This window comes from Xiphophorus hellerii, chromosome 5, assembly GCF_003331165.1.
Source record: "Xiphophorus hellerii strain 12219 chromosome 5, Xiphophorus_hellerii-4.1, whole genome shotgun sequence".
NCBI lineage: Eukaryota > Metazoa > Chordata > Actinopteri > Cyprinodontiformes > Poeciliidae > Xiphophorus > Xiphophorus hellerii.
The window spans coordinates 19,499,978-19,525,085 of NC_045676.1; the positions used below are offsets into that span (position 1 = coordinate 19,499,978).

Sequence of the window (25,108 nt, forward strand, 5' to 3'; positions counted from 1 at the left end):
GATCTGGATTAAGACTTTGAGAACAAAATGTGTCGACTGTTTTTTTTCAGTGCAAGTAATATTTAGTTTTCAGCTGTGTATTAGTTTTTCTAGTATGAAAAAAAAAGTTTGTTCCAGGTTGAAAAATATTGTTTTAATTGAGGCTGTGATGTGCATTAATTATCTCCACTTCAGCTTATGAAAAGTGCTAAAACCTCATTTTTATTGTTTATTTTTTTGTCATAACATTATCTCACAAATATCTTCTCCAGTTTTTTGAGTGAGCTTCAGAAATTTTTTTGCCTCCCTTACCATCCTTTTCACTGTGCATGGCAGCAAGATAAACTTAACCCTCTGATGCATGACATATTGACTATACCAGTCTTCCATGAGTGGGTCTTTGTGGAACCGTGTTTAAATCATTGTGTTTTTATGCTACTTTTGTCATTTTGATTCAAAATAATATTTAGTATGATACTTTCTGCTGTGTTTTATTTCACGCAAGAATTATTTCACATTTGAAATATTTTTATTTTCACTTTAAGCAATTTTAGAAGAAATTGTAGAACATTTGTGACGATTTGTAGAACATTTTTAAAATGAAATGACAACAACAGCAATGTTGGATCAATGTCAGCGTCCTTATGTGTGTGTGTGGGCAGGGGGAGGAAGGGATAGAAAGAGCATGTTTTGTGAAACTAAACATGCTGGCTAGCTAACATTACTGTCTGTATTCTATTGTGCTGTGTGCATCATGTATCTGAGTGTATGTATGTGCATTTATTCATCCATCTATTCATTCATCTTCTTCCGTTCATCCGGGGTCAGGTCACGGGGGTAGCAGCCTAAGTGAGGAGGCCCACAGTTCCCTCTCCCCAGCCACTTGTTCCAGCTCCACTGTCGGAATCCCAAGGCGTTCTTAGGCCAGCTGAGAAACATAGTCCCTCTAGCGTGTCCTGGGTCTTCCCCGTGGGCCTCCTCCTGGTGGGACGTGCCCAGAACACCTCACCAGAGAGGCAACCAGGAGGCATCCGAATCAGATGCCCGAGCCACCTCATCTGGGTCCTCTCGACATGAAGGAGCAGCGGCTCTACTCTGATTCCCTCCCAGATGACTGAGCTTCTCTCTCTAAGGGAGAGCCCAGACACCCTAAAAACTAAAACTAATTTTGGCTGCTTGTATCCGTGACCTCGTTCTTTCGGACATGACCCAAAGCTCATGATCATAGATGACGGTAGGAACTTAGAGTGGTAAATCAAGAGCCTAACTTAGCTCTCTCTTCACTCTCTCTTCACCTGCTTCACTGCGGACGCTGCGCCAATCAGCCTGTCAATCTCCCTCTCCACTTGCGGCAGGACATCCTCCCCGACCAGGAGAAGGCACTCTATTCTTTTTCAGCTCATTTATTTATGCATTTATTTATATAGCTATGATTTTTTTTTATTGAGATGATAAAAGAAAGAACCTTGAACACATTGATCAACAGGTTTTGCATGTCATTCAACACATTTTCTCCTGGTTTTCTGATCCAGGGTGTCAGACACACAGAGACACACACGGACATGCACACGCAAATAATACACATGGACAATAAAGTATTGGCAGTAATGTTAGCTAGCTTGGTTAGATAACTAGTATTAGCTAACTTTAAAGAAGGCTAATAGGTTGATTTGTGACAATAACACTGTCACAGCGCTGATGATTGACACACACACACACATTTGTGAGGTAAAAATAAAGATAATTATATGTAAAAGTTCTTGCTTTGTAAAATATTATTATTCAGGGTTGAGACTTAGGATTCAGTGTGTATGGTTCCTGACAGTCACAGCTGGTAAGAAACAAAGATTCCCATTAAATTCTATAGAAAATGAATGCGGGTAATTTTGGATCCACTTATGGAAGAATGGGGTAGTAATATAGTACATTGCTATTTCTTAAAATGTGCAAAAGGTAAATAAAAAATTTGAATTGCATGATATCAATAACATGTTTGTTGGGGAATACCTGGAATTTGAAATGATGAAAACCTTTCATTACAAAGATATTGCAAAAAGATGACCTCACTGGGTCCAAAAGGACCCACTTATGCATCAGAGGGTTTATGTAGAAATGAGAGAAGCTGTTTATATTAATGTCTCCTGACATTTGAAAACCACTTATTTATTAAGTAGCATTTTCTTTAGTAGTTTTTTTTTCAATTTTGAGTGCAACTTATAGAATTGGGACATTTTGTTATGTCAGAAACCAAGGAAAACTGGAAATCAGAATGTTAAACGTTTGTCAAAAGTCTGAAGTTGATTCAGTGACACCAGTGTGACACCAGTGACTTTATTTAAAACTAAATATTTTAATGTGAATTTTTCAACAAGGAAAGAAAATTAAGTCAAAATTATTTTCATTAAAAAAAATTACTTCCAAGCTTTTTACAAATATTTAGCAAGGTTGCAGAAAAATGTGAAGGCCACTGTCAATTAATCAGAATTAAAACTCCGGTAATGAAACGAGGTTCCTATGAATTCTCATATGTGAGACAAAGGATAAGAAATTACCTAAATGCACTAAATAAGACACACAAGTACAGTGAATTACTTGGACAGGACTTTGATGCCAAGTTCAATTTAGTCAAAATTTAACAGCACTATCACTTAAGAAACCATTCATTGGAAGAGAGCCTTTAATATAACTACCTAGCATTGTTTTCGAAAACAAGCTCAACAGTTTTGCAACAAAGTTAGCACAAAGGAATCTTTGTGGGCTAACATATACACCTATGATACAACCATGTAACACCAAAAGTAGCAGGAACAGGTTACAATTCAATTCAGTTTATTAATATAGTGCTAATTAACAACAAATCCCTTTCTTGAGGTATTTTACAAAAATAATTTTGATTCAAACATGCATACATTCAAGTTGATCTGAGTTATCAAACAGTACAGTAAGTTCAGTTACTTTGGTTTGAAGGACACTTTTCAGGAACCAATTTGTTTTTATGCTTAATCTACATTAATATCACTGCAAACTCAAATTCAACATGACATGTGGAAGATGGATTAATTAGACTGCCAGCACAAATATCAGTTTTAAACACACTACTGTTTCATATGCCTCCACATGGCTTTATTTGGACTAAATAATACCTTTGGCATTTCTTTGAACAAAACCTGCTGTTAAATATCGAAGAAAATAAGCAAGTAAAGCTTTTAGTTTATAGAGACAACAGTGTGAAATTGCTTATTTGTATTTCAAACCAGTATGTATTTTCTACCATCTGCCACATTAAGAAATGTTGTGTCAATTGCCTCAATTTTCAACTTGATTGAAAAAAGTTGATGTGGCTTGTGCTGTTTCCTTGAGTTTCTGACTCAAGTGGGTCACACAGAGTCCTCCTCTGCTCAGACAAAGAGTTGAGACCACTGTAGTTTGTCATCCAGCTCACCGATGATGTTGGTGAATAAGGTTGAGCTGGCAAAAGGGCTGAATTGTAGCTGAGTGCAGTCTCATGGTTGTCAACTCCAGAGAGTGGCTTTGATCGCACATGCCCAGAGGACAATAGATCTAGCAAAAGTCACAGTTACTGTCAGCCAATCACAAGGTTGGTAAGAAGAGCTGTGCTTTTTTGCCGACTGTTGGGGGAAGATTTGAGAAGGAATGACAGATTCCCTTGGTATTTCTGCTGAACCTCACCAGTGGAAATCATGTGTGACAGTATTTCAGTGTTCTTTGATTGACTGTTCAATGTAAAATGTCCTTGTTAGGTGTTGAGACCCTGTTTCTCACCACCACACCTTGTCATCAATCCATCATGGCGTTAAATTTCTGCAGCCTCAGTTAATTTCTGAAATACAAGTCATTCCCTCAAAGATTTTTATCTTATGTGACCTTGTAAATTGGTGTGTAATTGATTAGTCAGATGTTCAGCTGCCTTTATGTATTGTGACCAACTGTTATTAATAGTATTTATATAGTTGTAGTTGTTTTGAATGACAATTGGTACATTGTGCAGGCATTTATTTTGTTGTGCTTTCTTTAAAACGCGAAAAGAATAACAGATTAATATAACAATCTAATGGCCACTAAAAGAGGATTAAAAAGTGATTCTTAACTATATGCACTCTTGCTTGCTCAAGCGAAATGCTTTACAAGGGTTGTTGCTACATTCAGACTGCTACTCTGTTGTTGTTTTTGTTGCTGCTGTTGTTTTTCTAAATCTGGAAGCTCCAGTTGTGTGTGAAGATTTCAAGCTTAGTTGTGGGAACATTCCTTTCATAGATGTTGGGGTCACACTTTTCTCTGCTTACTGCGCCAACCTCTACATACAACCCTAAGCAACTTATGCTATAGTGCTTATCTTTACAGGAAGCACGGTTTGGCCCTTTGAAGAACACCAGGATATGATGTTTTGGAGAGCATTTTTTCAAAGTGTCTGAACAACACATTTTCAAATACCAATATTAAAGCACCTGTTCTTGTTCCCCTCTTCTTAGAAGCTGTGTTGTTTTCTGCTTCTGCTTTTTGTTGACTTGACAATGGCCCAGTTCAAGTATTGAAAAGATTTGCAGTACTTTCATGATTTGTTTGTGTTCTTTTTCTTTTGCCTTGTTCTCAGTGGGAATATTTTAAGTCTGCTTGTGTGGACTTCAAAGGATGGCCAGTTTATGTTACAGTAGGTGGTGCAGAATAAAGTGTGGATTGGTCTTTGTAGGATTGGCGTACACATCAGTCTTAGGCAATGTCTTTTTCAGTGTGCCAACACAGTACCAAAACAGTAAGATATATCTTTTTTTCTTTTATATTGGCCTTATGGTATTTTGCAAAAGTGTCGGTACAACTTGAATTCTTTTCAAACACAAAACTATTTCTCTGACATTTCTGCATTGGGCCCACAAAAAGTTGCGGGTTATTTAAAGTGCCCTTTTTAATACCCAAATTAAAACTCAGTCCAAACACAAGGGTGACCTAATTTTTAAATAAAGTCCATATGTGTGAAAGAAAATATTTGTTTAAATAGAGTTTTCCTGTGAAGATCTCTGGCCAAGCCACCAAGACATGACTGTCCAAAGAAAGCTTTATTCAGAAAAGCGGTCAAAAGCTCCACATTAATGCTGGAAAAGCTGCAGATGTTAGAGGGATGCCAGCAAAACTGTTTGTTACGTACTTTACCAATATGTTTTTTTATGAAAGAAAATCAAGATTGTTTAATTGTTAAATGCAGGCCGTAATATGCCACATCTGCAATTTGCCACAAGTCATAGGGACTGTTGATGCACTGCATTATTGTATGTTTATAAAATGCCCCATTTCTGATACAACAAACTTCTAAGCACTGATAACAGACTGAATGCATCTCTGTTTTTATTTGCTGTAAGTTGGCCACAACTTTCATAGCTAGCAAACATATTCTTTGTCTGAGCTGACTTTCTGCATGAAAATACACACACTATCTTAGTTTGGCTACTAACACTTGCATCTCTCACACTTCATGACACAGGTCCCAAACAAGCCATCTGCACAAGTTTCTGCGTCTGCCAACTTTGTCTCAAGAGAAGCTGTGTGCTTGTAGGCGTGTTCACGCGCACATACTTAGGACTTTATTTTCCAGTTTGGTCAGGAAAGATAAGAAGGTTTTGAAGGGTTACAATAACTTAAGGGAATAATGTACAAATGGAATGTTAATTAAGATGCAAACCAAGGCAATAAGCAAAAAACAATGTATATCTTCACACTTCTGCGATGGATTGGCGACCTGCTCAGGCTGTTTCCTGTCTCTCGCCCATTGTCCACCGGAGATAGGCACCAGCAATCCTTCCTACCCCACTAGGGATAAGAGTGTTAGATAATGGATTAATATGTAGATTTGCATGCATAAAGTGGTACTACTTCTGAATCACATTCATAATGCTAAGCCTGATATGTGAGCATATGTCAAAATATTATGTCTCGAAGAATCTCAGCCACATAATTAGTTATTTTAATAATTTTACTAAGAAATGGTGGGGGGTGAAATATTCACCAATATACAGCTAATATAAATGTTTATAAAATGTCTTGGATAGAAAAACACAGCAAAGTGTTTTTATGCTTTGTGGTAATATTAATCCAAATACCAAATACGGTGATGATTTTCGATTGGACTAACGTGTTAAAATTCAGTAGGTAACTTTTATAAAAATATGTTATTTACTTATTTGTTAAAACTGTCACATGACAAACAACAGGCTTCTCTAAGTTCAAACCTGCTGAACTTGTAGCCTTATCTTCCCACAAACTTTGTGGTACAGAAATGGCGAGCTTGATCGTTGAAAGAAAGGGAACAAAATACCAATGACCTCTACACATAAATGCTAAGCCATGGGGGCAATGCCATTACCTAAATTTTAGACACAGTCTACAAAAAGTCTCACACATTTTTAAATGTGTTTAGCAGCTTGGCACCAGGTTTTAGCAGGATTTTTCCTGTTTTCATTTTGAAAGTCAATTTTACACGCTTGAAAAATTCAAAGGCTTATTGCTGGCATTACTTCTAAATTATATTTACCAGCTCTAATGATAGTTATTAAACTTGAAGAGTATTATCATCTCTAGTTCAGGACATAAATGCGCCACAAATGCACATGTAAATGAAGAGGTGATGTGAAAACAGAGGAGAGAATGGGAATAAAGGAAAAAAACATGCAGTTCAGTACTTCTTTGGTGTTGTCACCCAATCAAAGAACTGAACATTCGCTGTTCCACAGCAGTAATTATCTAAAAGATAATCAGTGCCTTTTTACATGCCAATCATAAAAAAACACACAGCACACACAAGTACACAACTTTTACTCACAGACATCCACACACGAAAATAAATTGCATGACTTGTTGTTCACGTCATCTGATATGCAAACAGCCCCATCCAGTTCTGTCAAAACATGTCATTTGGAGGGGCCAAAAAATAAACCAGAAATAGACTTTGACTATTTCCCCTCACCTCAGGAATTCACACCTATAAAACAGATGAACAAAAAAAATAATTGGATAAGAATTATTCACAAATCTTGTCTTACAAAAACAAGCTGAAAATATTTAATTGGCAGATGAACTGTAGCCTCTTTTTAATGCTCAAATTCTTTAAAGCGTAGCTGTCTGTAAAAGAAGAACCCCACCCCTGACAAATTCTAACGAATTTCAATAAAGTGGGCGGAGCCAACATACACCTAGGGGCGTGGTCAAGTGTGGGGATGAGCAGAGGGGGTAAAGCGGGACTGTTGTCAGGAAAAGAGAAGCACTGTTGTTAATGAAGCAATTTCATTACTATATTTAGTAACTTTTCAGACCCTTCTAGTGACTTTTTTTTCTAACAAGTGACTAGCGACAAATCTAGTGAAAGCTAACCAAGCTGTGGTTATAACTAATAGAAAAACTACCGTAGCCACCAACCAACCACAGGAGGTAACATATTGCAGAAGTAAACAAATTTACATAAAAATATGCACAAAAACATAAAATGTAACATATTTAGGGGAACATTTACACAGTTTATTTCCAAAAAGAAGCTAACTTGTGGTTAGTCATGTTCTGGTAGTGTAAAGCAAGAAATCTTGGTGCATCATCTGACTAAAAAAGAAACAGGTGTATTTAAATTATTTCAAATATTCTTTGGAAAGATCATTTCTAAGACCAATTCAACTTTAAAAGTGTATCTAGTGTTCTATATAGATTCATTACAAGGAGTAGCATAATTACAACTGTTGTTTCTGTTAAATGTTAATTGGGGTAAAACATTACCATGTAAACATACGCTCTTGAATACCAAATTGCAGCTTTAATGAGTGCGTTCAGTGGAAAAAGGTGAAAGAGGAGAAGCGGGTTTCTGCTTCTGTGAAGGAACTTTTTCATCTTTACCCCACAATCTCTGTTGAGGCCTTCCATGCCAATCCATTTCTTGGAGTTGGCTTCAGCCTTATCCAGTGGGACAACACACACATGCAAAAGCACAAGCTTGGCTTGCATCACACCCCCTGTGAAAACCCTGCAATCTTGCCTTCACACACCAGCAGATACTTGCAGATGCACGCAGTCAGTCCACGGGGATGACAGGGAAGAAATGGCAAGCAGTCGGGGATCGTCTTCTTGCGCCTGTAGCACCCTAGTGGCATCCCCGTTCAACAATTTTTTTCAATATTCTTGGGTGAAAATATGTGTTACGCAGGTAACCACTGTGCTAATTTAATGTGACAGAGAGGCAACATCTGAAGTTACTTCGCGTAATTTGCACAACAGGCATCCGGCATGTTGGATGCCAGATGCCTGGATCAATGCACTGGAACAATGCATGTTCCAGTGCATTGTTGTGTTTATGTTGGTGATGTGGCTCATTTTAAAACTCCTGAAAGAAAGAAATACTTGATATAAAAAGTAGGCGCAAAGGGCTAAAACAAACTAAATGTAGCTAGACACTTCCTTGCTTGCTGAAACAATAGTGGCGGGTCAATGAGTTGTGTGTGTGGGTGTGTATCTGTGTGTCTTTGGCGTCATTATCAAATCCACAGGCCTTTTTTGAAACCTTTAAGTACATCAGTGTGTATGTGCACTTTTGTGTGATACTAACCGCAGGCGTCCAAGTCTGTTCATTAGCAGGCTTAGCTAGCAGAGGGAAGCATGTAAAGATGACTGCTATTAATTTAGCATCTCACTGGCCTGCCTTGGTCTTGCTCCCCCTCTATTTCTCCCACTCACACGCATACATACACACAAATGACTGCCAATTCATTAAGTGAACGTTTGGAGCTCCAGTCTGTACCAACTGGTAGCAGCTAACTAATCTGTACTGCGCCAGTGGAGAGAGGACGAGCCAGAGAAACACATAACATTCATCGAGGGGGACATTCAGCCTCTAAAAACATCTATTAACATCAACATTTGGGAAGGGCTCAACTTCTGAGACATAATTACAGACTCAGAAGTACTGGCATTTGGTTGTTTTTATAATTCCTAAAATAAGTGACCATTGGAAAGCCACAGCTAGGTACGGGGAACTTGCCTATTTTCTGCTCTAATTGCTACAGGATAAAAGTTAGTAGCTGGTTATTGTTTCTCAGTTTCCTAATCCCCCGAGAGGCTCTGATTAGCCAGACAATACAGGAAGTGCTGTGTTTATATGCATGCTCCACTGAGGCCTGTACTCTTCTACAGACAGAGGGCCAAAGCCAAAAGCATTATTACAAAACTTGCATACAGCAAGTGTAGGGTTTTGAAACTACATAATTGTAATGGTAATGGAGATGTACAGTATATCAATTTGAGTTGTGGATTCCCAAGGGCAAACCAGGTTGAAAGTTAAAAGTCTGCTTTGTGCCGCCCACTTGTAGAATTAGATAAAAACAACTTCTCTCTGTCTGGATACATTCTGTATGGATGGAATCTGCCAAGTTTGTCACTGATTTCACTCTGGCTGATAAAACTTATATTTCCGCAAACCACATACGACAGCTGTCCAAGACAGTAAACCTTCCCTAACAAGAGAATATTATATTCTTGTATCCAAAACAATGACAACAAAACAAACAAAACAAACATGCCTCTCTAAAATGCCAATGAAAATAAATCAAATAACCATCACATGTCAAGCTTTTTCCCCCTTGCAAATAATGAAATATATATATGCACTTTTGTTGCCCCTGACAAGGAATATCTCCAAGTCTTACATGCAGCACATTGGCTGCTGAAACAACAGTTATGTGAAGTAAATCCCTTAAGAACATTTGAGCATATCCAGCCATGATCCATAGAAATAAGCCTGTCTGTATCTATGTCTATAAGTCTACTTTCTCAGCCTCGTAGCTGTGTTAATTATCCTTGCTGCCACTCTCTCTCAAGGTCTTAGTGGCTTCTCTGTTGAATGCTGCTATCCACAATTCAAATAAAATCTGAAATTGCTGTTCCAGCTACTTTAAGCAGCTCAGTGCATCAAAAGCAGTAGTCTGAAACAAAGCTCTCCGATTGTCGACAGCTAGACCATTACTTTACTAATCCTACTCATAATTAGGTTGGAAGTTAAAATTGATACTGTAGCAATATGCTTTGTTGTTCATTTAGGTAATTCTGTAGATAATGAAGGGTGGATATTTATTAGGCAACATTCAGAGGAACTTGTGCATGAAAATGCAATGGAAAATAGCAAAGACAAGGAATATAACATTGTGTAAAAGCCTTCATGAATAATGGGTGGAATAAGGGAGTAGAACTGATGAAGAGAAAAATAATGACATTAATAAAACTACTTATTAAAAGAAGTCCTGTTGTGTAATCAGAGAGGTAATGTGAAGAATTACACTGCTTGCAAAAGTGACAGTATCCATGGAAACTAGTCAAAGTTGATGGAAAGATGGTCACAGGATTATGTTGGAAAAAGTCCTGTTAGGACTATAAACACACATCCAGAACTACAATGAACTAGTTTTAATTAAGCATATGTTACAATGTTGAAGACCTACATTTAGTTGAGAATATAAACATTTATTAGTTAAGTGTGACCCAATTTAAACATGAGAGAAAGTCAATTTCACACTGCATTCATCAGTGAACATGAAGAAAATCATTTTAACAGCAGTGAATTCCAAATGTACATTTAGAATAAAATTGGTGGTTTCATGCATGTTTGGTTTCTGTTTTACAGTCAGATTGATCATGTAAAAGTATCCTGAATCAGCACTTTAGTTCTGATTTATTGGCACAAGCCTCTCTTTTTATTTTACCAATATATCAAATATAAGTATGTGTAGAAACAGACTATTTAAATTGGGTAGTGGTTTTAGGTTTTATGTCTTTGAACTGGAGATTTTGAAAGGTACAGAGAAAATCCGGTAGAGAGAAAATGGAAGAAGTTCATATGTGCACATGTTGGACACCATTATCTGGATAATTCTTTACAAAAAAAAAGAATGCAAGCAATTAAACTTTGAAGCTCAAACCACAGTAACCTTGATAACAAAGGCTCTTTGCCTCGAGCTATTAATAACAGTTCAAAAAAATTATATGATGTATAAAAAAGAAAAAAAAAACTTGTAAAGGACCATTCAGAGGTAATGTCAGAAGACCAGAAAGTTGCATGGTAGGAGGTCAAGTAGACACTCAACTGTCTCTACGCTTATATTTGAATATGTGCTGGTGCCATTTGCCTATCTTAAGCTGGAGTTTAAAGTTTCCTGACACCTACAGTTTTAAATCACCAGGTACATCAACTTTAATCTGCTCATGGAAAATACAATGTTGTTTATTGTATTTTCCATGAGTTATTTGGATTGTAGAGCTCATGAAAGGAAAAGTATGTTATTTATAAAAGTCCTCGTGGACTTAAAGCTGACTAATAAATTGGCAAACTCACATCTGATTGAAAAAAAAAGTAATCTAATAATGAAACAATCAACAGTCTGTTTACAAAGCGTTAAAACTAGGTGCGAAGTAAAACCCATTTCAGCCTTAATGTTTTATTTTGTGGAAAGCTAAGAACAGCTTTACTGCTTCCAAAAGCCTGGATAAGTCCTCTGGAGAATGAGCTCCTCTATCTCAGCAGGGAGTCAAGGAAGAAGTGGTATAGATTGTTCGTGATTTAAAGCGGGTTGTTCAGTGACCTACTGCTCCTCACTAACTGAAAGAAAACATCTCCAAGTTCTGACCAATTTTGCCTCCTGCCGTGTGAATAAGTTTATTGATCCTGCTGTCATCTCTGACCTTAGTGCTGTTCCTCAAGCAGACCACAGTAAATGACATTCATAATCAATGGTTGGTAGAAGGTTTCTGGTAGATTACTGAAAGTATGCGCAACAATTACATACTTACTGACTGGATTCAACAAAGAATAAAAAGATAAATTGCAGTGGTGGCAGAATTTCTTGATTTGTGATATATATATATATTTTTTTTTTTTTTTTTTTCCAAAGGCAACTTGTCCTAAACTAACTAGCTTCGGGCTTGGTGATACAGCATCCATATTTCTCTACTCTAAATTGGATGTCGTAGTTTGCTAAGTAATTCTAATGTATAAACTAAGGATGTAGCAAACGTTACAATATCTCACAATATTAGACAAAATTCTGTCTGTTTACCAAGAGCCATGCAGCTGCTGTCAGCATGTCACTTTGTCTGCTCAGGTATGGCCACGGCTGGACTGATAAATGTGCATACTGAGCATCTGCTCATGATATGTCCACTTGCAAACTTTGCAGTTAGAGTTGTATCAGGATTGCATTTCTCTTTACACTCTTCTCCTCCTATCAGTTGTTGAAATGTATGACACTAAAGAGTGATGTCATTGCACTATATTTTTTAAATCAGTGTTAATATTTAAGTGTTAGTACATAATATTCCCCCTGAACGTTTTTTTTTTTTTTTTTAGAAACTACTTTGCCATGCAGTTCCAAGCGTGCTGAGTCGGGCTCAACATGCAATGTCGGCAAAGGGGGTTGGTCACTGATCGGCAAAGGGGGTTGAGTTACAGGCTGCATCCCAACATCTCTTGGAGTTCTTCAGCGTTTCATTGCGCCTTTTTTGCAGCTCTTCTTTTTAGAATCAGACAAAAAAGTCACAGATTGCTTAACATAGCTTCCATGTCCAACTTGGGATAAGTATTGCTTGTCTAGTTTCTAGTCCAAATATCTTATTACAATAAGACAATACTAACTTAAAAGTAACTTTTCAGTAAGACATAGGAGCTTTTAGTAAGTAATTCTGTGTGATAAAAGTATTAGATCCACTGGTAGATTTTGTTCACCTAAAGCAAGGGAAAAATATGCCAGTGGAACTGTGTTAGCTGATGATTTTTGCAGCCCTTTCCAGCCTTATCCACAAATTATTTTTGACAAGACTAAGAGCTTTTCGCACTTAATGACATGCAAATCAACTTTTATTTAATGTTTTTTAGTTCTTTTATTGATAATTTGCTTCTCTACATTAAAATTAAATTATATAAAATTTAGGGATAATGCTATTGTTCATAAGAGAGCACACTTATAAACTACAAAGGGTTCAAATACTGCATCTGTTAGCATGAATTTACTAATTAGTACTACAGCCATTTAAGCCGTTTCAATTTTCAGAAAAACAAATTAGGAAAAAAATTCAAAGTTGAAAGAGTGATAAATTTTAGTTCCTGCTTCATCTCCCCTTGACAGATGCTCACACTCAGCTGCAGGAAACAAAGCTCCTGCGCTGCATAGCTGAGGGGCAGCTGTCAATGAAAGATGTCAATCATGGCATCACAATTCCTTGTAGAGCATGAAAACAAATAGCTTAACCCTGACAAATGTGCAAAATGAGCACTTGATCCTTCCTCAGAAGGTTAAGAGATAAAACATACATGTCTTCACCAAAATAAAAAGCAAAGGAAATCTGTTTAGGAGGTGGATATTCTTTGCTGTATTTTTGAGAAAACTATATTTTGGGAGGAGAAAGGTGGTCTGTATTTGTATCCTGCCCTCCCAATTTAATACAGAACCAGATGTTACTGTAGTTAGTTGCAAATCGAGTAGCATTTCAAAACAGAACTTTTTCCAAATTCTTTCCAAAATAGCAGATGCTTAGTTCCAGTGAACGGAGTATATCTGTGAACATTCATTTTTAAATCTCATCATAGATTTGGGTCAGGACTTGGATAAAATGTTGTGTCCTTGGCTGTATGTGTAGCCTACAGCAATAATCACCTATATGCTGGTTTAAAGTCTTTGGCATTCTTGAACAGATTGTTTCCCCAAAACTGATGTGGGTTTAGCTCCATTAATCTTCCCATTCACTCTGCAAAAGAAAAGCATCCAGCAGAAGCAAAGCATCCTTACTCTATTCTCCTACAGATGGTTGACATGTCAACAGGTTCTTCCATCTTGGTGTGGGGCTGAGGATTTCTGCAGCTCCTCCAGAGTTACCAAGTTTCACCAATTAATGCTGTCCTTGCCCAACTTGTCAGTTGTGTTGAGTGGTGCAGTTGTACTTTACCTTATTTTTGGATGACTCTCTGAACAGTGCCCTTTAAGATAACCATAACTTAATACATTATATCATAACCCTATTTTAGCATTTTCCCCAATTTTGTCTCTGATCTGTTTGGAGTTCTTCTTACTTTTATGATGCTGTTTCTTAACCAATGTTCACTAAAAAACCTCTGAGGCCTAAAGAAATGATGGACTCAACTCAATATTTCCTCCGGGCTGCCAAAGTGGACTGACTTGCAACTGCATGACTCACCTGTCAGATTGTTTGTTGTACGGAACAAATTTAAAACCATGAATCATTTTCCATCAGTTTTACTGCACTGCCTAGAACTGCATTAAAACACATTGACGTTTTTGACTGCAACCAGACAAAATGTAGCATGAATACTTTTTCACGACACTGTAAATCCAACACACTTTTTAAAAAATCCAACACATATTGAAGTAAATAGAGAAAGAGAAATATCAGAGATGGAAAGACTAGCTGTTGCGGTGAGCAGAGGGAAGGTGTACAGGATCACCTCCAGAATATCAAAGAGCCACCGCATCAGGATGGGTTAGGCCTGCCGTCATTAAACATGCTCTCTTAATGATGAGGCTCTCACTCTTGCACTGATGAGGGAAGGAAAGAGACCAGCGGACAGCTAATTGGAGTCAATTTCTGCATCACTGAATGTGTGCATGTGGATTTGTTTGCATGCATATGTACAAACCTACCGGTTTGTATCTGTTCCCACAAACTTATTTGAAAGAGAGAAGAGACGGCATAAAACTCCTCTCTGACCACTCTGTGCAAAAATCACCTGATTCTGGCTAATTTTGCCTCATTTTAAAAGACAGTTTTTTAGCTGGTCTCCATCAGTCAACTAACCCACGGGGAAAGACAGACCCCAGGCTAACAAGACGAATTTAGCCAGGGAAGCAACTGAAGGGCGGACATATTGACAGACACAGAACACAATTGAATCAAATTAGTCCACAGAGTATTTATTTAGTCCAATTAGTTCCAGGACTAATACCAGAAGAGGAAAGTACCATTAAACAGCTCACCTCGATGGAACCTTGCTTGCTTTATTTGCCGAATTAAAGGACAAAGTCAGATGTAAAATCATCCTCGGTTTGGCAGCATATAGCTGATGAGACAATTTATTATATAAATCAAGGCATAATTAAATTTCACAGGTTTGCATCATACCCAACCACCTTTGACAAGGACAACATTTTGTCCTAATGGTCACAGATTTCATTTAATTGGTCTCAAACCGGGGACTGTGCATGCTGTTGTTTGTACTGTTGCCTCACAGCCACAGGGTTGCCAGTTTGAGTCTCAGCCAATCTCAGTCTTTCTGAGTGGAGTTTGCATTTTATCTCCATAAGGGGGTTTTGTCTGGTTACTCTTCTTTGTTCCTTTGTACACAAACCCTTGCCCATGTTTTTTTTTTTTTTTTTACTACAGCAAACAAATGTTTCTTGGAAGTTTGCAGACAGTGTTTTTTCTCCATTACAAAGTTAACTTCTACAATGTTCAACAACATTTCACCTAAAAAAAGACTTCTCTTTGTCTTTTATTCCTAAATGACCACCAGACTCAGTACATAGGGTTACAAAAACACAGTTAACACACATCTTGCCTGGCACAACAACAAAGATGATGAACACAACACTTTCATCCAGTCTTTCTGCTTACCTACGCTCTCCTCTAGTTGACTACTGCCAAATTCCAAATAGCGATGTTCTCATTTGCATGTTCCTTTTTTCTTGACACATCATTAATCCACCGTACAATATTGAATAAAAGGCGACTGATTAAGACTGCATTTTGATTTAAACTAAAGTCGATTATGTGCTGCACAGTGGAGCAGTTGTTGCTGCAAGGAAGGAAAGCAGCAAGAAGGTGCTGGACTTCACATGTTCTCCTCTTGGTGCCATGTCTTCCTTCAGCAGTCCAAAAAAATATACATGTGAGGTTAACTGTTCAGTCTAAATTGCCTATAGGAGTTAGTGCATACATGTAGATCGAATGGCCTGTGTGTGTCTGTAGTACCTTGAGATATATTTGTCACTCCTTCAGGGTGTAACTAAGGATTGCTTGAGATGGCTGTCATCCCACTATATTGTAAGGCAAGTTTAATTTTATAGCACATTTCAGCAACAAGACAATTCAAAGTGTTTTTCATGATGAAAGCAAAAAAAAAACAACAAAAAAAAAAAACATGCAAGACACATTACAGTGCCAGGATAAATTAATACAGAGAAAGGATTGGTGAATGGTTTTCATTCCTTATATTTTCTGTTACACAATGACAAAAAGACATTTCTGACAGAATTGTTAAAGTGTATGGGCTTATTTTTAATCCACATAATCCAGATGTACAATCTGAACAGCAGCTACCATTTATATAGTTCTTAACCCTGCAAAAAGTAATTATTTTATCCCAGTTTTAAAATGCACACAATCAAATCACACGACTATATCAGAAGATCTGTTTTGTAAAAAAAAAAAAAAAAAATTAGAAAAATTTAGATCAAATTAATGATAGGAGAAAATGAAATAGATGCTGCTCTTCAACATGCCTTCCTACTGGAATAGAAAGCATAACATGTAAACATCATTATAAATGAATGTTGTTCGTCTCCACTGATCCTTACAACATACAAAAATAAGCGTACTTCAGACATTCAACTATTAAACAGAATTAGGGTTTCCTGACGTTAATATGCTGCACCATTGTGTTTACTCGAGAAAGTAAATAAGCCTGAAGGCATTGAGAAGCATTCATGCCTGGTTGATCCCATTAGTGGGACTTACCAATTTGTGTGGACATGCAAGTTGTAAATAGATAGATTTGCACAAACATTTTATTTTCCTGTTTGATATTTGGAAGAAATTTTCCCTTATATGGAGAGAAACTGTGTAGACTACAAGTTGTGTGTTGTTAGCCCTTTTGACTTGCAGCAAGAAGGACCTTGATTCCAATCCTGGCCAACAGTTTTCTGTGCAAGTTTGCATGTTTTTCCTTGTGTATATGTGGGTTTCCTACCAGCCTACTGCCAAGGTTTGAAAGCCTGCATGTTAATTGGAAACTCTTGATTGCCCTTATGTGTAAGTTTATGCATGCATTTCCTCATGAACTATAGTTGGCCTGTCCAGGGTGTGCCCTGCCTCTTAACAATTAACTGCTTTAGTTAATGTTTAAGCTAAATGTAGCAACACTGCTACATTTAGCGGGTGCTGAATGGATTTATAGATGTGCTTTCAGAAGTTTTTAGATAAAAACTGACAGATTTTATGCTTTGTTCAACCTGACAAACTATTAAAATCACTATTTTACCTGAAACACTAATGTAACTGACAGACAGCAATCATATCACATCACTAAAAGACTATTTGAATACTATTGTAGTTACTTGTCATTAAAGCTTGCTTTTAGTAGGATCATTCTTTGGTTCATACATAACAAAAATATCCTTACAATACATGCATGGAATGCTTTCACTTCTAGTTATGCTGATTTTACTGCCTGGGATCTTCTGTATGTAGGGACTACAGTACTTCAACAATTTAAAAAACCAGGAGCTTTGTCTGATTTGCCTTAAAAGTTTGCATTAAGAAAATAATAATTAAGTAAAAATGTGGCAATAAGTGGGTTCCTGTAAGGTAACTTCAGCCTAATTGTGTAGCTTATTGACTGAGTCCTGCCTCAATAAAATAGAGATGCTCCAGTTTGTTTATTTTAAAATCCATCAGTGCAGCCATGAGTGCTGTCTGAGAAAGAATGCCTACCTCCTGTCACTCACATAAACACTACCCAGCCTTATTACAACCAACAAAATGCAAAGAGAAGCAAGAATGTGCACTGAATAAGTGACATGACAAACAAATTGTAGAATCCTAAGAAACCTGGGAACCTCTCCTCAAAACTGAGCCACATTTTTTTTGTAACTTTCAAAAAATCTTATTGTTCTGCTGAGCATATTTATTTAATAAACATCAAAAATTTGTGGACACTTAAACAGCAAGAACAGTCCAAAACAGGTTTTACCAATTTGACTTAACTACAACAAAAATACAAAGTACTGTACATGACAATGCCAATCCTTACTATTGATGTGGAACACAAACAATGTCTGAAAAAAAGACATTGAGGGGAAATCACTGAGATTAGGAAAGGGTGGCACAGCTGTTGTGGAAGTGGGACAGCTGTTTTGGGAGAGCTGTTTGGACATTTTGATGAAACTGAAAAATAATTGCTTGTGATGCTACAGCTGTGTGATAAGTGTAGAAGTAAGTGCTTTCATTTGTAACTCTCACTGCTACTCAGGCGCCTTAAGGGCACCTAAAATGTATAAAATTCACTAAAAATACACAAAAGTAACACATCATTTACATGTAGAAAGAAGACCAGTTCTAAATGACATGACATTAAAAGATACAAATGATGAAGCGCAGCTGGTTTCTTACACGACGGCAGAGATAGTTCACTATTCAGCATGCCATATTTCTGCTTGCATAACCGCCTGACAGTGTCTGTGCATGGGATCAGCAGATTCTTTAATAGCTGCTGTGACAGTTTCCTCGATGTTTCAGCCAACAAAGATCTCACTTCACCCACACCAGAGCATCAGCGAGCTGACATTTTTTTCTTAATGGTGTCACATAGGTGCCCATGGGATTTAAGATTTGGTCTGAAGGACTGTCATTTTAGAGCTTATTTTCTGCTGGGCGAAATATTCTTTTAAAAGCAGTCTAGGATGCTGTGGCTAATAAATGGTGAATTTGCTTTATAGCTCATATCGGGACCCTTTTGCACACTAAATTGCTTTGATATGTAATGGGCAAAATAGGCAACAAGAAGGAAAACATTACGAGAAAGGCGTTATTTCTTTTTTACAATAGTCATAGTAAAGGCTGATTAGTGTGGTATCATAATGAAACTCGAAAGGTTTTTATATGTGTTGGTCAATTGTTTTTCCCAAATCTAAGTCAAATATCTCTTAATTAATGACTGACATTTTCTTATTTAGTGTCCATGCCATCATAAACAGCAGTGAACTCCAATCATGCTTTTTTTCTGACAATATCATCCAAAGCTTCAAATATTCCCTATATTTTACCATGCTTAAATTATAAATCATAAATCACTCTCGTCGTTCCTTGTTAGACTGTCAGAAAGAGTCATGGGCCCTCTGTAAACATGTTCTCACTTCCCACTCACATAAAGTTGTCTGGCATGCACTCTGTGCTCTCGTTTTTCATGGTGTAGGGTTTTCAAATAGATTTAAAAATAAGTCCCTTAACATTAATAAATTATTAAGACCAATACCAAGTGCTATGTGGTTGTAGCTTTCAAAAATTGTATCTGCTTTTGAACCTTAGCTTAATGAAGTCATTTGTATGCCCTAATCTGACAGCAACTCAATTAAAAGTGATGCAAAAGAAGGCTCATACTGTTTGTCCTGGTTGCTGGTTCTGAAACTCAAAACCAGCAACCGGAATAAAGGAGCTGCTATTTGTTTTCTACTTAGTCAGCCACCTTGACAAGAATCCCTCACTTAGCCATCAGAAAGGGCAACTGAAGATCTGCTTCCTTACTTACTTCATAAATTCAGTGTGTAAACTTTAAAGTATAAAACAATTTTATATTCGCCGCTCATAATAGTAGCTTTAAATGGTCTTCATTTTGATGAGAAATGTAATGTATAAATACCATATACAAAACTAGTGGATTGAATCAGCTGTTAGAGGTAATTAGTCAGAAACATGTAGATGATTACCCTGCATGTAATTATGCTAGAGTGACAAACTGTTAATAAAACAATGTTAAGCATTTTTGTGACATTGTGTGACAGACAATATTTGGCCTTTATGAACTATTCTTTCAACCAAACATCATGTACAGACTCAAAGTAATGAGTTTATATTTTCCCATGGATTTTTTTTTTTTTACTATTTATCAAAATCATACCAGCACCCATGTTATCCATTTTCAGGAACTGCCATGAAGTAGACATTGTCATATCACCCTAAACTATTAAATTTGTTGTTTAATACTGAATTTTATTATAATTGTGTATGCTCAATTTAGACACACAGTCATAAAGACAGCAATATGAATGTAATCCTTTGTTTTAGACTTATTAGAAATTCTGATTGATGATGATCACTGTCACTACAGGGACTTTAATGTCTAAGAAGGCAAAAACATTTCTGTAGTGAAATGCTATAGAGTATTTTAATTTATTTATTTTTTTTGACACACTAACTATATTTTATCCTATCTAGTGTTTCAGTCATGTTTTTTGAGTGATTGTTCTTAACCTTTTGCTATTTTTCTAACTACCTCAGTTTTACATTGCAGAAAATATCCTTTTTGGTTTTAATTATGAGATTACTTCTTAACTTTTGTTCAGGGATGCGGCTTGCATGAGGGTGTCATTCATACTATGTGAGTCTTGGGGGGGAAAGGCCAGGTTCTAAGGAGCTTTCCAAATAAATTTGGCTCCACAACAGCCACACAGCTGTCCGCCAGCTGTGAAGGTATTTTTAGCTGCTGCTTCGCACCATCTGTGACTTGAGCCTGTTACTATGGCAAATCAGGTTGGAATATACAGAGTGCTGAGATTATCATGCCACTTGTTGCTGTCAGTTAAATCTGAAGCTGCTTATTCTCACCCAGAGGGTTTAAGACTGCTAATAATTCTTATCACATAATAGCCAACCATGTTGTGCCTCCTGCCCTGAAGGACTGAACTACAGGGAACTAAGAGACTGGTATAAGAACGATTAATCCCACAATTAGGGATGGGCTGGCCATGGATGAAAAGGTGTCCCGGCTGGCTGGTCTGCTCCAGGCCGAATGGGCCAGTGGTTGGAATGTGTTACTTATTTTCTTATTAATTTTTACTCCATAAAGCACATCAGTTGAAAAACCTGTGGAAAACATCAACTTAAAAAGTTAGTGCAGGATGCAATCAAATTAACAGATATTTTAAATGGTGGGGCGGAATAGGTCAGTGACTACACGGGACCCAGCAGGACTAGATTAACAAGCACTATCTACATGGCTCCATCATCCCACCCCGGACTTGACATATATTGTGTTTGGGTTTGTGTATGTAAGGAAAACCGCAGCTGGTATAAGCAGTGTTTTTTGAGGACAACATTAGCTTATTTCATTTAACCAGAGTTTTGCTTTCCTTCCTTTGGACCAAGCTATGTGAAATATTCCTAAAAAAAACATGTTAAATGTCTAAATACTAGCCAAGCTACAGTAGGTATTGTTTATTCAGCTGGTTGTTAATAATAGGCCTCCGCAATTATTTATAGTTATTTATAACTATAAATAACTATATTTATTTATAGCTATTTATAGCTATAAACATGTGCAAGAACTACATGTGTTATCAGCCAGTGGCTTAAATCAAGCCAAATACATTGATGCTCCCTTTATCTAAAAGTATTTAACGGACTGACAGAATACTTGTTCAGTTAAGGCCATGAATTTGCAACAGCTAACCCACTCTAAAAGAGGGTACAAACAAACTACCAAAGGAAAATGTATCCTGAAAAAGTACTTCTTTCTTTAAAAATTGTAACAGCAAGTTAAATTCTGTTTGTTACTCCACAAGTCCTCCTGGGAGCTTTGTCAACAAGGCTATAGTAAACCTACCCTTGACCCAGCATGGCACCTTTAAGCTCAGGCCAACACTGGAACAGACTCTGCAAAGCTTGGCTGAAGGCAGTGTGGTGCAGGTCTGCCAGTGATTGCTGATTGTCTGTGTACTCAGGGGGATTGCAGATATTGCAGGGGTTTATACATATCTGCTCAGTGTCGCCGCTGTTATTTTGCTGGCTTGATGGATGGTTGTTTGCTGCATTCATTTTTTAGCCCTGGCTTTCCCTCTAAAAGCAGGCTTTGTGAATGAAGGTGCATGTGTATGTTTATGTGCCTGTTTATGTGCGCAACTGAGTTAAAAACCAAACGACAGCCTTGGTGATTGATACTACATGTAAAACTAAAACTGTCCCCCGCCTGTGCGGCATAATAAATTACACTTGATGACAACGATGTGTCCACAGATGACAGCAGGACGTGCCCCAGTACCAATAAATCTATATTTCCCCTTGTGCTCTGTTCATTTACTCCCTTTTCTTCCTGCAGAGGCCTCATTGACAAGTTGCGCAAGAGCAGGTTTTATCTTGCTTTACAACAAATGGCAAGAAGAAAAAGTGAAGAAGCCAGATAATGAGAGTTGATGATGTATCAACAAGGGGCCTGTGAAGCTCATGATGGCTGATGAGTTTTCACTTCAACTGTCAGCAGGTTACAACAAGATGTACAAATGTAGTATCACAGATGGCCAGTGTACAAAAGTTTAGTTGTATATTTGATTTTCTAGATTTCTTTTTCTCGCACATATATATTATGTCACTCACAAGGAGGCTACTAAGAGCCATCAGAAGCATACATGCATTCACCATTGGCAAGAATGCCTGGAAACATCTTTTGAGGGGAATTGCAAGATAACTCTTCAAATAATTTTGAAATGAAGTACTCTGTGCAAATTTCAATTTGTGCATTTTCTTTTCTCCACACAGGATAAAAATCCCACATACATGTGGAATGATATACATACAGCTTCACTAATATTTTGTTAGACATTCCTTGTCCAGTTGAATCTCATTCAGATGCTTTTTGTTGCTGTCAACCAGCTTTTGAATGTAATTCTGTCTGGATTTTGACCACATTTCTTGTCAGAAATGGTAGTTCTTGGCATTGACCTGGGTTTTAAGTATATACTATTGATTCTAAATAAAACTGCCGTAAGGCCCTGAGTGTTATGGTCAGACGAGAAAAAAAAAACAACTCCCCCCCCAAGTTAGGTTTATATTGCCCTCTTCAACTCCAGGCCATGAGGGCCAGCATTCTATAACTTTTAGATATGTCTCTGCTTCAGCACACGAGTCAAATAATCAGGTCGCCAGCAGGACTCTGGAGGACTGGACTGCATACTGAAGAGATAATTCAGCCATTTGATCCAGGTGTGTTGGACCAGTGACATCTAAAAATTGCACTGGGCATCAAGGCCTGGATTTGAGGACCCCTGCTGCCAGGTTAATGCTTATGGTTTTGTTGCCAGTGTTTCTGGTGCATTGCCTAAATGGTGGATATAATACATAATGGTCTTTAGCTTCTTAAATCAACAGTTAAATGGTTGAACCTTGATACAGTTGAGTAATCCAACAGAACAATAATCAAAATTATCTAAACTAGTTTTGGGCTAAATAAAGCAAGGTAACAATAAACCTTTATTATGACCCTGACCTTATTCTCTATTGGAAATTTTTTGGATTATGTTTAAAAGCTTGGCTAGTGCCAGAAAATTGTGCAATTTAGACAAACTCTACTAATTCTGACCAAAGCAGTATGTGGCTTTTCTGCACCTAGCAAAGGGACAGTTTATTTAATGTGGGCGTATTTAAATGTTTTAGCCTGTGTGTAACATTTAAGCCTGGCCTGGATTAGAGAAAATCCACAATAAATTCAAATTGGATGACCCAAGTCTTGTTTTCATGGAGTCTCTAAGAAAATAGTAAATGCCCTGTATTTGTATTGGGGCGACTCAGAGGACCCCAAAGCACTTCACACTATATTCAGTCACTCACCCACACATTCACACTCTGATGGTGGTAAACTACTGGACTGTAGCCACAGCTGCCCTGGGGCAGTCTGACAGAGGCAATACTGCCACGCAATGGTGCCACCAGGTCCTCTGGCCACCACCTCGCTCTCTGGAGGGATTCATACAACCGTAGTTACATATGTAACTTTCGTTTTAGACTGTGTAGGCTTTTTGTTTTAGAACAAAAGTTGTACCTCTCACACAACTGTCAATGCCAATCTTCATGTGGAATGTGGAGATCGTTGTTCTACAGCCTCTAAATGATAAAATCCTCCCTGCATACTCTGAGGCAGAGTATGCTAAAATTAAGCTACATGTGTGATGTTGCTCTCTGCTCAGGCCATCTACTTTCAACACTTGCTTTTAGTCAAAACTCACGTTTGGAGCCATACTGATGGCTTGAGGGTTTCTAAAAGATGATTGTGTCACTTTGAGAAAGAGAAGCCATTTTACTTGAGCTGGTGGTGTGCGCTGCATTCTTTATCTACATTTGTCTTTCATCCAGCAGCTTGTTTTAAGTGACATCCCATGGAGTGTCATTTGATGACTAGCTTTATTCTGTCTAACTCCTTGCTGGGTGGTTCTTTTGTGCACCAAAACTGTTAGAATTACATTGTGAGCATTGTACCTCCAGCCTCCCGTGAAACTATGCTCACTCAGGGCTTTATCCTTGAGAACGAGCGACTGAGAAAGCAAGCACCTTGTGCAGATAGACTTAAGGTACAGACTTGTATGTTTTCTCAATTCTTTTCGAAAAGCGCAGCTATTTGGGGTTAAGAAAAAGTTTCCCTGTTACTTGGTTTCAGACACATCCTGAGCAAAACCAAAGTTTTAATGACTTGATACTGTCACATAACTACTTCATTGAAGATATTTTGGCAAATAGGTGCCTGTAAACCTGTTAAAGAGCTTTTCTACACAAACACGCAATGATACATGCTTTCATATCTACATCCACCTTGATAGAGCAGCACAGGTAAAGGCAAAAGCTAAGCATGAAAGTCAGGACCCCCGCAAACACACTCAGACACATCCAAAATAACATCGTAAATATGCACACAAGCCCGAGTTAGAGGGAAAGATTCCTCAGCGAGTAAAAAAAAAATGCCTTCAAGTTAGCAGAAACACACAAACACTCCTAGACACATGCAGTGATCTGTTGTCCTTGTTGTTGTTTTTCAGCTTTTCCTTTCATGTTCAAAGCTTAGCGTGTGATTCCTGCCTCTCCGCTGAGAATAGAGTGAGAGAGCATAATCTGTGTGACGGGATAGAGGTAAAGAAAGAGAAAAAGAGGTGGCAGAACGAATGAAAGGCAGGGGAGAATGTATAATTGAGCAACCTTGGCGATCTCACATCCTCATAACATGATTAGGACTAACCTGGCATCCGAATATGGAACAGGAGAATGTTCCTGTAGGTTACCATTGCCACAGGCCTCCATATTTAACACGATAATATTTCATAATATTTGTTGATTG

At 37.6% G+C, this 25,108-nt stretch overlaps 1 long non-coding RNA gene across 1 annotated transcript; it reads left to right on the forward strand.

The window, feature by feature from the left end:
* The first annotated feature begins 1,611 nt into the window (after nt 1–1,611).
* LOC116719461 (uncharacterized) lies at nt 1,612–19,965 on the forward strand. Its single transcript, XR_004339184.1, has 3 exons — nt 1,612–1,665; nt 18,421–18,423; nt 19,955–19,965. It is a non-coding gene; the product is annotated as an uncharacterized LOC116719461 (long non-coding RNA).
* Nucleotides 19,966–25,108: the final 5,143 nt, after the last annotated feature.